The 13,536-nt window shown below is 49.7% G+C and overlaps 2 protein-coding genes across 2 annotated transcripts in view; both read right to left on the reverse strand.

The window, feature by feature from the left end:
- Positions 1-13,536, reverse strand: part of LOC136576933 (serine hydroxymethyltransferase, cytosolic-like) — a 98,301-nt gene that overhangs the window by 73,560 nt on the left and 11,205 nt on the right. The gene's annotated exons all lie outside the window — the stretch shown is intronic.
- Positions 1-13,536, reverse strand: part of LOC136577605 (ran GTPase-activating protein 1-like) — a 40,018-nt gene that overhangs the window by 22,265 nt on the left and 4,217 nt on the right. The gene's annotated exons all lie outside the window — the stretch shown is intronic.

The following is a 13,536-nucleotide window of genomic DNA, read 5'->3' on the forward strand; positions in this document are numbered from 1 at the left end:
TGGCTTTGTCACCTGCCTCTCCGCTTATTCCACCAGCTCCTTTGCATACGTCACTAAGCAAGTGCTGTGATTGACTGGCACTGTAGCTTTATGGTTAGTGTAGCACCACCCGCAAGGCGATTCATTATGGGCATCTCAAAGCAGCCATAGGCCCGCGCCCAGGGTAATGGCTCCAAATTGGCATTAGAACACAGTGCGGCCGGTGGTGCTGCAGCTGAACCCCAGGGGTGTAACACCTTACGGGGCCTGAAAACTGAAAGCATTGTCGGAAGGGAGCTGATGACAGCTCAGCTGTCAGAGGTGGTACAACAGTGAACGGGAGCCTCCATGCCTAACCGTATCACATCTTCTATGAAAGCTGGAGCAACAGGGCACTAGAGAGTCCATGCCAGCCCGTATCACATCTTGCATCCAAGCAAAAGGTGGCCCTGCTTAGCACTAGAGCATCCATGCCCCCCGGTATCAAATCTTGTATCCAAGCTAAAGGCGGTGAAACAGGCTACTAGAGCCACCTTCCCCTTCTTCCACCCCCGTATCACATCTTATATGAAAGCTGGAGGGTCCCAGCAGGGCACTAGAGATTCCATGCCCGCTCGTATCACATCCTGAATCTAAGCAAGAGGTGGCCCAACTTGGCACTACAGCATCCATGCCCCACCACACCGTAGCACATCTTGTATCCAAGCTAGAGGCGGTACAGCAGGGTACCAGAGCCTCCACGCCTGTCTATATGGCATCTCGTTTCCAAAGCTAGACACTGGACCAGGATTATAGATGTAAACCGACACCTAGTTACATTGTGAGCCTCGTGTGGCGCAGAGCATTAGGGCAGTGGCCGTGCATGCTCTCGCTCACGACCTGAAGTATGCAGGTTCAAACCCCGCATAGGCCAGGTAGCCGGTTCAGGGTCGACTCAGCCTTCCATCCTTCCAAGGTCGGTGCAATGAATACCCAGCTTGCTGGGGGGGTAGAGTGGCAGCTGAGGGCATACCATCATGTGTTTCGGTGGATTTCTGCGCAGCGCGCTCTACTTTTTACCTTAGTGGCCTAGGCTTTGTACCAGACCCCACCCACCCTCTGGCCTCTGTATTCAATTGACCACTCATTTCACATCCTTTTACTCTAACTAGAGAAGAATTCAAAACCAACAAAACTTAAATCGTCACCGCGCAACATAGTTCCGTTACACACTGCAATTTCCCTGCCACACTCCCGTGGACGTCCATTTAACCCAACAGTTTGTATATATAGAAGACCAGAGAAAATCATTACAGGCCTCTTACATTCTGCACATGGCGCCAAGGCGCCATTTCTACCCGCAACCCGAACGCTGCACTGCCCACCAAGCTGTTAGCCACCAAAAACGTAGGTGGCTATGGGTGACGCTGACCCTCACCTGGGTTGGCTCGCCGGGCCTCGCAGCTCCACTGCCGCACCCCCTCGCCTTTGTGAGGGTCGACCCATAGTACCGCCCAATCGTGACTGTAAACCTGAGCACTATTTCTATGCCGCCAACCGCAGAGTCTTTGCCCTCAGGGAGACGCGCGCATTTTACTTATCACAACAGAACGCAAAATTCCGGCCGAAATCTTAGCTCCGCGTGCTGAAAACCCTGAAAGAGCCAACCGAAATTAACCGCTAGGAGATTGCCATTGGAAAAACAGTGGCTTTGTCACCTGCCTCTCCGCTTATTCCACCAGCTCCTTTGCATACGTCACTAAGCAAGCGCTGTGATTGACTGGCACTGTAGCTTTATGGTTAGTGTAGCACCACCCGCAAGGCGATTCATTATGGGCATCTCAAAGCAGCCATAGGCCCGCGCCCAGGGTAATGGCTCCAAATTGGCATTAGAACACAGTGCGGCCGGTGGTGCTGCAGCTGAACCCCAGGGGTGTAACACCTTACGGGGCCTGAAAACTGAAAGCATTGTCGGAAGGGAGCTGATGACAGCTCAGCTGTCAGAGGTGGTACAACAGTGAACGGGAGCCTCCATGCCTAACCGTATCACATCTTCTATGAAAGCTGGAGCAACAGGGCACTAGAGAGTCCATGCCAGCCCGTATCACATCTTGCATCCAAGCAAAAGGTGGCCCTGCTTAGCACTAGAGCATCCATGCCCCCCGGTATCAAATCTTGTATCCAAGCTAAAGGCGGTGAAACAGGCTACTAGAGCCACCTTCCCCTTCTCCCACCCCCGTATCACATCTTATATGAAAGCTGGAGGGTCCCAGCAGGGCACTAGAGATTCCATGCCCGCTCGTATCACATCCTGAATCTAAGCAAGAGGTGGCCCAACTTGGCACTACAGCATCCATGCCCCACCACACCGTAGCACATCTTGTATCCAAGCTAGAGGCGGTACAGCAGGGTACCAGAGCCTCCACGCCTGTCTATAGGGCATCTCGTTTCCAAAGCTAGACACTGGACCAGGATTATAGATGTAAACCGACACCTAGTTACATTGTGAGCCTCGTGTGGCGCAGAGCATTAGGGCAGTGGCCGTGCATGCTCTCGCTCACGACCTGCAGTATGCGGGTTCAAACCCCGCATAGGCCAGGTAGCCGGTTCAGGGTCGACTCAGCCTTCCATCCTTCCGAGGTCGGTGCAATGAGTACCCAGCTTGCTGGGGGGGTAGAGTGGCAGCTGAGGGCATACCATCATGTGTTTCGGTGGATTTCTGCGCAGCGCGCTCTACTTTTTACCTTAGTGGCCTAGGCTTTGTACCAGACCCCTACCATCATGTGTTCCGGTGGATTTCTGCGCAGCGCGCTCTACTTTTTACCTTAGTGGCCTAGGCTTTGTACCAGACCCCACCCACCCTCTGGCCTCTGTATTCAATTGACCACTCATTTCACATCCTTTTACTCTAACTAGAGAAGAATTCAAAACCAACAAAACTTAAATCGTCACCGCGCAACATAGTTCCGTTACACACTGCAATTTCCCTGCCACACTCCCGTGGACGTCCATTTAACCCAACAGTTTGTATATATAGAAGACCAGAGAAAATCATTACAGGCCTCTTACATTCTGCACATGGCGCCAAGGCGCCATTTCTACCCGCAACCCGAACGCTGCACTGCCCACCAAGCTGTTAGCCACCAAAAACGTAGGTGGCTATGGGTGACGCTGACCCTCACCTGGGTTGGCTCGCCGGGCCTCGCAGCTCCACTGCCGCACCCCCTCGCCTTTGTGAGGGTCGACCCATAGTACCGCCCAATCGTGACTGTAAACCTGAGCACTATTTCTATGCCGCCAACCGCAGAGCCTTTGCCCTCAGGGAGACACGCGCATTTTACTTATCACAACAGAACGCAAAATTCCGACCGAAATCTTAGCTCCGCGTGCTGAAAACCCTGAAAGAGCCAACCGAAATTAACCGCTAGGAGATTGCCATTGGAAAAACAGTGGCTTTGTCACCTGCCTATCCGCTTATTCCACCAGCTCCTTTGCATACGTCACTAAGCAAGCGCTGTGATTGACTGGCACTGTAGCTTTATGGTTAGTGTAGCACCACCCGCAAGGCGATTCATTATGGGCATCTCAAAGCAGCCATAGGCCCGCGCCCAGGGTAATGGCTCCAAATTGGCATTAGAACACAGTGCGGCCGGTGGTGCTGCAGCTGAACCCCAGGGGTGTAACACCTTACGGGGCCTGAAAACTGAAAGCATTGTCGGAAGGGAGCTGATGACAGCTCAGCTGTCAGAGGTGGTACAACAGTGAACGGGAGCCTCCATGCCCAACCGTATCACATCTTCTATGAAAGCTGGAGCAACAGGGCACTAGAGAGTCCATGCCAGCCCGTATCACATCTTGCATCCAAGCAAAAGGTGGCCCTGCTTAGCACTAGAGCATCCATGCCCCCCGGTATCAAATCTTGTATCCAAGCTAAAGGCGGTGAAACAGGCTACTAGAGCCACCTTCCCCTTCTCCCACCCCCGTATCACATCTTATATGAAAGCTGGAGGGTCCCAGCAGGGCACTAGAGATTCCATGCCCGCTCGTATCACATCCTGAATCTAAGCAAGAGGTGGCCCAACTTGGCACTACAGCATCCATGCCCCACCACACCGTAGCACATCTTGTATCCAAGCTAGAGGCGGTACAGCAGGGTACCAGAGCCTCCACGCCTGTCTATAGGGCATCTCGTTTCCAAAGCTAGACACTGGACCAGGATTATAGATGTAAACCGACACCTAGTTACATTGTGAGCCTCGTGTGGCGCAGAGCATTAGGGCAGTGGCCGTGCATGCTCTCGCTCACGACCTGAAGTATGCGGGTTCAAACCCCGCATAGGCCAGGTAGCCGGTTCAGGGTCGACTCAGCCTTCCATCCTTCCGAGGTCGGTGCAATGAGTACCCAGCTTGCTGGGGGGGTAGAGTGGCAGCTGAGGGCATACCATCATGTGTTTCGGTGGATTTCTGCGCAGCGCGCTCTACTTTTTACCTTAGTGGCCTAGGCTTTGTACCAGACCCCTACCATCATGTGTTCCGGTGGATTTCTGCGCAGCGCGCTCTACTTTTTACCTTAGTGGCCTAGGCTTTGTACCAGACCCCACCCACCCTCTGGCCTCTGTATTCAATTGACCACTCATTTCACATCCTTTTACTCTAACTAGAGAAGAATTCAAAACCAACAAAACTTAAATCGTCACCGCGCAACATAGTTCCGTTACACACTGCAATTTCCCTGCCACACTCCCGTGGACGTCCATTTAACCCAACAGTTTGTATATATAGAAGACCAGAGAAAATCATTACAGGCCTCTTACATTCTGCACATGGCGCCAAGGCGCCATTTCTACCCGCAACCCGAACGCTGCACTGCCCACCAAGCTGTTAGCCACCAAAAACGTAGGTGGCTATGGGTGACGCTGACCCTCACCTGGGTTGGCTCGCCGGGCCTCGCAGCTCCACTGCCGCACCCCCTCGCCTTTGTGAGGGTCGACCCATAGTACCGCCCAATCGTGACTGTAAACCTGAGCACTATTTCTATGCCGCCAACCGCAGAGTCTTTGCCCTCAGGGAGACGCGCGCATTTTACTTATCACAACAGAACGCAAAATTCCGGCCGAAATCTTAGCTCCGCGTGCTGAAAACCCTGAAAGAGCCAACCGAAATTAACCGCTAGGAGATTGCCATTGGAAAAACAGTGGCTTTGTCACCTGCCTCTCCGCTTATTCCACCAGCTCCTTTGCATACGTCACTAAGCAAGCGCTGTGATTGACTGGCACTGTAGCTTTATGGTTAGTGTAGCACCACCCGCAAGGCGATTCATTATGGGCATCTCAAAGCAGCCATAGGCCCGCGCCCAGGGTAATGGCTCCAAATTGGCATTAGAACACAGTGCGGCCGGTGGTGCTGCAGCTGAACCCCAGGGGTGTAACACCTTACGGGGCCTGAAAACTGAAAGCATTGTCGGAAGGGAGCTGATGACAGCTCAGCTGTCAGAGGTGGTACAACAGTGAACGGGAGCCTCCATGCCCAACCGTATCACATCTTCTATGAAAGCTGGAGCAACAGGGCACTAGAGAGTCCATGCCAGCCCGTATCACATCTTGCATCCAAGCAAAAGGTGGCCCTGCTTAGCACTAGAGCATCCATGCCCCCCGGTATCAAATCTTGTATCCAAGCTAAAGGCGGTGAAACAGGCTACTAGAGCCACCTTCCCCTTCTCCCACCCCCGTATCACATCTTATATGAAAGCTGGAGGGTCCCAGCAGGGCACTAGAGATTCCATGCCCGCTCGTATCACATCCTGAATCTAAGCAAGAGGTGGCCCAACTTGGCACTACAGCATCCATGCCCCACCACACCGTAGCACATCTTGTATCCAAGCTAGAGGCGGTACAGCAGGGTACCAGAGCCTCCACGCCTGTCTATATGGCATCTCGTTTCCAAAGCTAGACACTGGACCAGGATTATAGATGTAAACCGACACCTAGTTACATTGTGAGCCTCGTGTGGCGCAGAGCATTAGGGCAGTGGCCGTGCATGCTCTCGCTCACGACCTGAAGTATGCAGGTTCAAACCCCGCATAGGCCAGGTAGCCGGTTCAGGGTCGACTCAGCCTTCCATCCTTCCGAGGTCGGTGCAATGAGTACCCAGCTTGCTGGGGGGGTAGAGTGGCAGCTGAGGGCATACCATCATGTGTTTCGGTGGATTTCTGCGCAGCGCGCTCTACTTTTTACCTTAGTGGCCTAGGCTTTGTACCAGACCCCTACCATCATGTGTTCCGGTGGATTTCTGCGCAGCGCGCTCTACTTTTTACCTTAGTGGCCTAGGCTTTGTACCAGACCCCACCCACCCTCTGGCCTCTGTATTCAATTGACCACTCATTTCACATCCTTTTACTCTAACTAGAGAAGAATTCAAAACCAACAAAACTTAAATCGTCACCGCGCAACATAGTTCCGTTACACACTGCAATTTCCCTGCCACACTCCCGTGGACGTCCATTTAACCCAACAGTTTGTATATATAGAAGACCAGAGAAAATCATTACAGGCCTCTTACATTCTGCACATGGCGCCAAGGCGCCATTTCTACCCGCAACCCGAACGCTGCACTGCCCACCAAGCTGTTAGCCACCAAAAACGTAGGTGGCTATGGGTGACGCTGACCCTCACCTGGGTTGGCTCGCCGGGCCTCGCAGCTCCACTGCCGCACCCCCTCGCCTTTGTGAGGGTCGACCCATAGTACCGCCCAATCGTGACTGTAAACCTGAGCACTATTTCTATGCCGCCAACCGCAGAGCCTTTGCCCTCAGGGAGACACGCGCATTTTACTTATCACAACAGAACGCAAAATTCCGACCGAAATCTTAGCTCCGCGTGCTGAAAACCCTGAAAGAGCCAACCGAAATTAACCGCTAGGAGATTGCCATTGGAAAAACAGTGGCTTTGTCACCTGCCTATCCGCTTATTCCACCAGCTCCTTTGCATACGTCACTAAGCAAGCGCTGTGATTGACTGGCACTGTAGCTTTATGGTTAGTGTAGCACCACCCGCAAGGCGATTCATTATGGGCATCTCAAAGCAGCCATAGGCCCGCGCCCAGGGTAATGGCTCCAAATTGGCATTAGAACACAGTGCGGCCGGTGGTGCTGCAGCTGAACCCCAGGGGTGTAACACCTTACGGGGCCTGAAAACTGAAAGCATTGTCGGAAGGGAGCTGATGACAGCTCAGCTGTCAGAGGTGGTACAACAGTGAACGGGAGCCTCCATGCCCAACCGTATCACATCTTCTATGAAAGCTGGAGCAACAGGGCACTAGAGAGTCCATGCCAGCCCGTATCACATCTTGCATCCAAGCAAAAGGTGGCCCTGCTTAGCACTAGAGCATCCATGCCCCCCGGTATCAAATCTTGTATCCAAGCTAAAGGCGGTGAAACAGGCTACTAGAGCCACCTTCCCCTTCTCCCACCCCCGTATCACATCTTATATGAAAGCTGGAGGGTCCCAGCAGGGCACTAGAGATTCCATGCCCGCTCGTATCACATCCTGAATCTAAGCAAGAGGTGGCCCAACTTGGCACTACAGCATCCATGCCCCACCACACCGTAGCACATCTTGTATCCAAGCTAGAGGCGGTACAGCAGGGTACCAGAGCCTCCACGCCTGTCTATAGGGCATCTCGTTTCCAAAGCTAGACACTGGACCAGGATTATAGATGTAAACCGACACCTAGTTACATTGTGAGCCTCGTGTGGCGCAGAGCATTAGGGCAGTGGCCGTGCATGCTCTCGCTCACGACCTGAAGTATGCGGGTTCAAACCCCGCATAGGCCAGGTAGCCGGTTCAGGGTCGACTCAGCCTTCCATCCTTCCGAGGTCGGTGCAATGAGTACCCAGCTTGCTGGGGGGGTAGAGTGGCAGCTGAGGGCATACCATCATGTGTTTCGGTGGATTTCTGCGCAGCGCGCTCTACTTTTTACCTTAGTGGCCTAGGCTTTGTACCAGACCCCTACCATCATGTGTTCCGGTGGATTTCTGCGCAGCGCGCTCTACTTTTTACCTTAGTGGCCTAGGCTTTGTACCAGACCCCACCCACCCTCTGGCCTCTGTATTCAATTGACCACTCATTTCACATCCTTTTACTCTAACTAGAGAAGAATTCAAAACCAACAAAACTTAAATCGTCACCGCGCAACATAGTTCCGTTACACACTGCAATTTCCCTGCCACACTCCCGTGGACGTCCATTTAACCCAACAGTTTGTATATATAGAAGACCAGAGAAAATCATTACAGGCCTCTTACATTCTGCACATGGCGCCAAGGCGCCATTTCTACCCGCAACCCGAACGCTGCACTGCCCACCAAGCTGTTAGCCACCAAAAACGTAGGTGGCTATGGGTGACGCTGACCCTCACCTGGGTTGGCTCGCCGGGCCTCGCAGCTCCACTGCCGCACCCCCTCGCCTTTGTGAGGGTCGACCCATAGTACCGCCCAATCGTGACTGTAAACCTGAGCACTATTTCTATGCCGCCAACCGCAGAGTCTTTGCCCTCAGGGAGACGCGCGCATTTTACTTATCACAACAGAACGCAAAATTCCGACCGAAATCTTAGCTCCGCGTGCTGAAAACCCTGAAAGAGCCAACCGAAATTAACCGCTAGGAGATTGCCATTGGAAAAACAGTGGCTTTGTCACCTGCCTCTCCGCTTATTCCACCAGCTCCTTTGCATACGTCACTAAGCAAGCGCTGTGATTGACTGGCACTGTAGCTTTATGGTTAGTGTAGCACCACCCGCAAGGCGATTCATTATGGGCATCTCAAAGCAGCCATAGGCCCGCGCCCAGGGTAATGGCTCCAAATTGGCATTAGAACACAGTGCGGCCGGTGGTGCTGCAGCTGAACCCCAGGGGTGTAACACCTTACGGGGCCTGAAAACTGAAAGCATTGTCGGAAGGGAGCTGATGACAGCTCAGCTGTCAGAGGTGGTACAACAGTGAACGGGAGCCTCCATGCCCAACCGTATCACATCTTCTATGAAAGCTGGAGCAACAGGGCACTAGAGAGTCCATGCCAGCCCGTATCACATCTTGCATCCAAGCAAAAGGTGGCCCTGCTTAGCACTAGAGCATCCATGCCCCCCGGTATCAAATCTTGTATCCAAGCTAAAGGCGGTGAAACAGGCTACTAGAGCCACCTTCCCCTTCTCCCACCCCCGTATCACATCTTATATGAAAGCTGGAGGGTCCCAGCAGGGCACTAGAGATTCCATGCCCGCTCGTATCACATCCTGAATCTAAGCAAGAGGTGGCCCAACTTGGCACTACAGCATCCATGCCCCACCACACCGTAGCACATCTTGTATCCAAGCTAGAGGCGGTACAGCAGGGTACCAGAGCCTCCACGCCTGTCTATAGGGCATCTCGTTTCCAAAGCTAGACACTGGACCAGGATTATAGATGTAAACCGACACCTAGTTACATTGTGAGCCTCGTGTGGCGCAGAGCATTAGGGCAGTGGCCGTGCATGCTCTCGCTCACGACCTGAAGTATGCGGGTTCAAACCCCGCATAGGCCAGGTAGCCGGTTCAGGGTCGACTCAGCCTTCCATCCTTCCGAGGTCGGTGCAATGAGTACCCAGCTTGCTGGGGGGGTAGAGTGGCAGCTGAGGGCATACCATCATGTGTTTCGGTGGATTTCTGCGCAGCGCGCTCTACTTTTTACCTTAGTGGCCTAGGCTTTGTACCAGACCCCTACCATCATGTGTTCCGGTGGATTTCTGCGCAGCGCCCTCTACTTTTTACCTTAGTGGCCTAGGCTTTGTACCAGACCCCACCCACCCTCTGGCCTCTGTATTCAATTGACCACTCATTTCACATCCTTTTACTCTAACTAGAGAAGAATTCAAAACCAACAAAACTTAAATCGTCACCGCGCAACATAGTTCCGTTACACACTGCAATTTCCCTGCCACACTCCCGTGGACGTCCATTTAACCCAACAGTTTGTATATATAGAAGACCAGAGAAAATCATTACAGGCCTCTTACATTCTGCACATGGCGCCAAGGCGCCATTTCTACCCGCAACCCGAACGCTGCACTGCCCACCAAGCTGTTAGCCACCAAAAACGTAGGTGGCTATGGGTGACGCTGACCCTCACCTGGGTTGGCTCGCCGGGCCTCGCAGCTCCACTGCCGCACCCCCTCGCCTTTGTGAGGGTCGACCCATAGTACCGCCCAATCGTGACTGTAAACCTGAGCACTATTTCTATGCCGCCAACCGCAGAGTCTTTGCCCTCAGGGAGACGCGCGCATTTTACTTATCACAACAGAACGCAAAATTCCGGCCGAAATCTTAGCTCCGCGTGCTGAAAACCCTGAAAGAGCCAACCGAAATTAACCGCTAGGAGATTGCCATTGGAAAAACAGTGGCTTTGTCACCTGCCTATCCGCTTATTCCACCAGCTCCTTTGCATACGTCACTAAGCAAGCGCTGTGATTGACTGGCACTGTAGCTTTATGGTTAGTGTAGCACCACCCGCAAGGCGATTCATTATGGGCATCTCAAAGGAGGTTTTGAATTTGTATCTACAAACTCCTCAAATCGCGCCTTTCTATGGGCTACCTAAGGTACATAAAGGTTTGGCGCCACTGAAAGGTAGACCGATAGTGTTGGTGATCGTCATTCTGACCCAAGGAAGTAGCAAGTATCTGGATATTATCCTGAGTCCGTTTGTTGAGGCATTACCAGCTTATACGAGAGATACCACGGATGTACTCAAACGGCTGGAAGGCATATAATCACCGGATACGAAGCTGGCGAGTTTGGATGTAGAATCCCTCTACAGCTCTATCTCCCACTCAGGCGAACTGCAAGCTGTGCAATTCTTTTTGAACCAGAGAGGTACACATCTAACATAGTAAGAGTATCCAGCTCACTCGGATTAAGACCCAACTCAGAGCATTTTTTTCCTGCTCTGGATAGAAAAAAAAACAAAACAAACAAACTTGTGCCAGCGTAACTTTCTTAAGAACAGTGAAACATCCTTGGTCCAAGTGGAACAGTCAAATTTATTAGTAGGAATCAAGGACAAGCCTTTCCTCATTACTGCCTGCTCAACCTCTGACCCTTCAGGATACATTGATGATCTGTAAATCATCTTTCATGGCTGGGGGTGCAGAGTGCGATTGCCTCTCATGAGAATTGATCAGACTTCTCACGGGGGAAGACCTATTGACCGCTATTCAGGAAACCCCATGCCACCGCGATTCCTCAACATATATTTCAAAATTAGTGGGTCTAAAAACTATGCTCTATTTGAGTTAAATCTTCCCCTACCACGCATTCTGGGTATAGTGCCACCCCTACCCCTAGGTCTCTCTGGGTAGGACCCTCTTTAGACTACTCATTACCAGAGATCACAGAGATCCCCATTGCACTGAAGAGGTTTCCGTTCCCTCAGATATCCAGTATACTTTTCTATTGCAGGTTTGAGTGTTTTCTCCTTTTTCTCATCTTCTGTCTCTCCTGAGAACCCCCGGGTATCCTTAATCATTTCCTCTAAGCTCTTACTCTTCTTTTCTAGATTTATCTTCTCTTCCTCTAATAATAGATTTATGAGCCTAAAAGAGCTTTCAGTGGCCTCTTTCTCCCACCGTGTCATGAAGGGACCCGTTCTTAGTTTTGGTGGTGGCAAAATGTGAACCCTCAGCCCGTGAGGTACTATTTTGTGTTCTAAATAGTTGGTCAGCCCCTGCACCTCCCACCATGACCTTATACATTCCTTATAGGGCCTAGTTAAATAAAAACTCTGCGCTGCGTTTTTTTTAACTGTGTATTGTTTTCTTGTTTTTGGGGGGCTCTCTACTGGGAACCCCTTTTTTACCCTGCAGCTCTCCCTATGTTTAGGGGATTTGAGATCGGTGACTTCAGAAAGGAACAACAGGACCTTGTGGCGCACATTCCATTTGTTTTTTTATAGGGCCTAGTGAGATTCTTAAAGGCATAATTAATCAAAGTAGCTTGAGTATGTATATCCAGATCTTTATTCGAGAAAACTAATTTGGCCTCTAATAGCCAGGGGGCAGTATTGATGCTCCCTGACAGAAAACCTGCCATTTCAATTATAAGCAAATCACCGCGGCAGAAAGGTCCTTATAACAACTATTCCATCACCGAGAAGAACAGAAAAAATGTATTTTTTTCAAATATAACCTTTAATAATATTCCTTAAAAACAAGGTGTACACATATAATATTCCACATGTGTCTCCAATACAGAGAGATCACACATAATCCTAAATAAAGATCCTACAGATCACGGGTGAGATCACCTTCAGGGCAATGTATATAGATGAATCACCAATATTGGTAATCATTATGGAAGTCCCCAGCAAAGTATCACGTGTATCCTTTCCTTTATCATGTTCTTAAATGTTCTCCTGTGCTTGGTGCATACACTTTTATACTGCCTCCTATGTACAAGAATATAACTTCTATAATACTGCCCCCTATGTACAAGAATATAACTACTATAATACTGCCCACCTATGTACAAGAATATAACTACTATAATACTGCCCACTATGTACAAGAATATAACTACTATAATACTGTCCCCTATGTACAAGAATATAACTACTATAATACTGTCCCCTATGTACAAGAATATAACTACTATAATACTGCTCCTCTGTACAAGAATATAACTTCTATAATACTGCTTCCTATGTACAAGAATATAACTACTATAATACTGCTCCTTTGTACAAGAATATAACTACTATAATACTGCCCCTATGTACAAGAATATAACTACTATAATACTGCCCCTATGTACCAGAATATAACTACTACAATACTGCCCCCTATGTACAAGAATATAACTACTACAATACTGCCTCCTATGTACCAGAATATAACTACTATAATACTGCCTCCTGTGTACAAGAATATAACTACTATAATACTGCCCATATGTACAAGAATATAACTACTATAATACTGCCCATATGTACAAGAATATAACTACTATAATACTGCCCATATGTACAAGAATATAACTACTATAATACTGCCCACCTATGTACAAGAATATAACTACTATAATACTGCCCCCTATGTACAAGAATATAACCACTATAATACTGCCCACCTATGTACAAGAATATAACTACTATAATACTGTCCCCTATGTACAAGAATATAACTACTATAATACTGCTTCCTATGTACCAGAATATAACTACTATAATACTGCCTCCTATGTACCAGAATATAACTACTATAATACTGCCTCCTATGTACAAGAATATAACTACTATAATACTGCCTCCTATGTACCAAAATTTAACTACTATAATACTGCCCATATGTACAAGAATATAACTACTATAATACTGCCTCCTATGTACAAGAATATAACTACTATAATACTGCCTCCTATGCACAAGAATATAACTACTATAATACTGCCTCCTATGTACAAGAATATAACTACTATAATACTGCCTCCTATGTACCAAAATTTAACTACTATAATACTGCCCATATGTACAATAATATACCTACTATAATACTGC

Source organism: Eleutherodactylus coqui, chromosome 8, assembly GCF_035609145.1.
Source record: "Eleutherodactylus coqui strain aEleCoq1 chromosome 8, aEleCoq1.hap1, whole genome shotgun sequence".
NCBI lineage: Eukaryota > Metazoa > Chordata > Amphibia > Anura > Eleutherodactylidae > Eleutherodactylus > Eleutherodactylus coqui.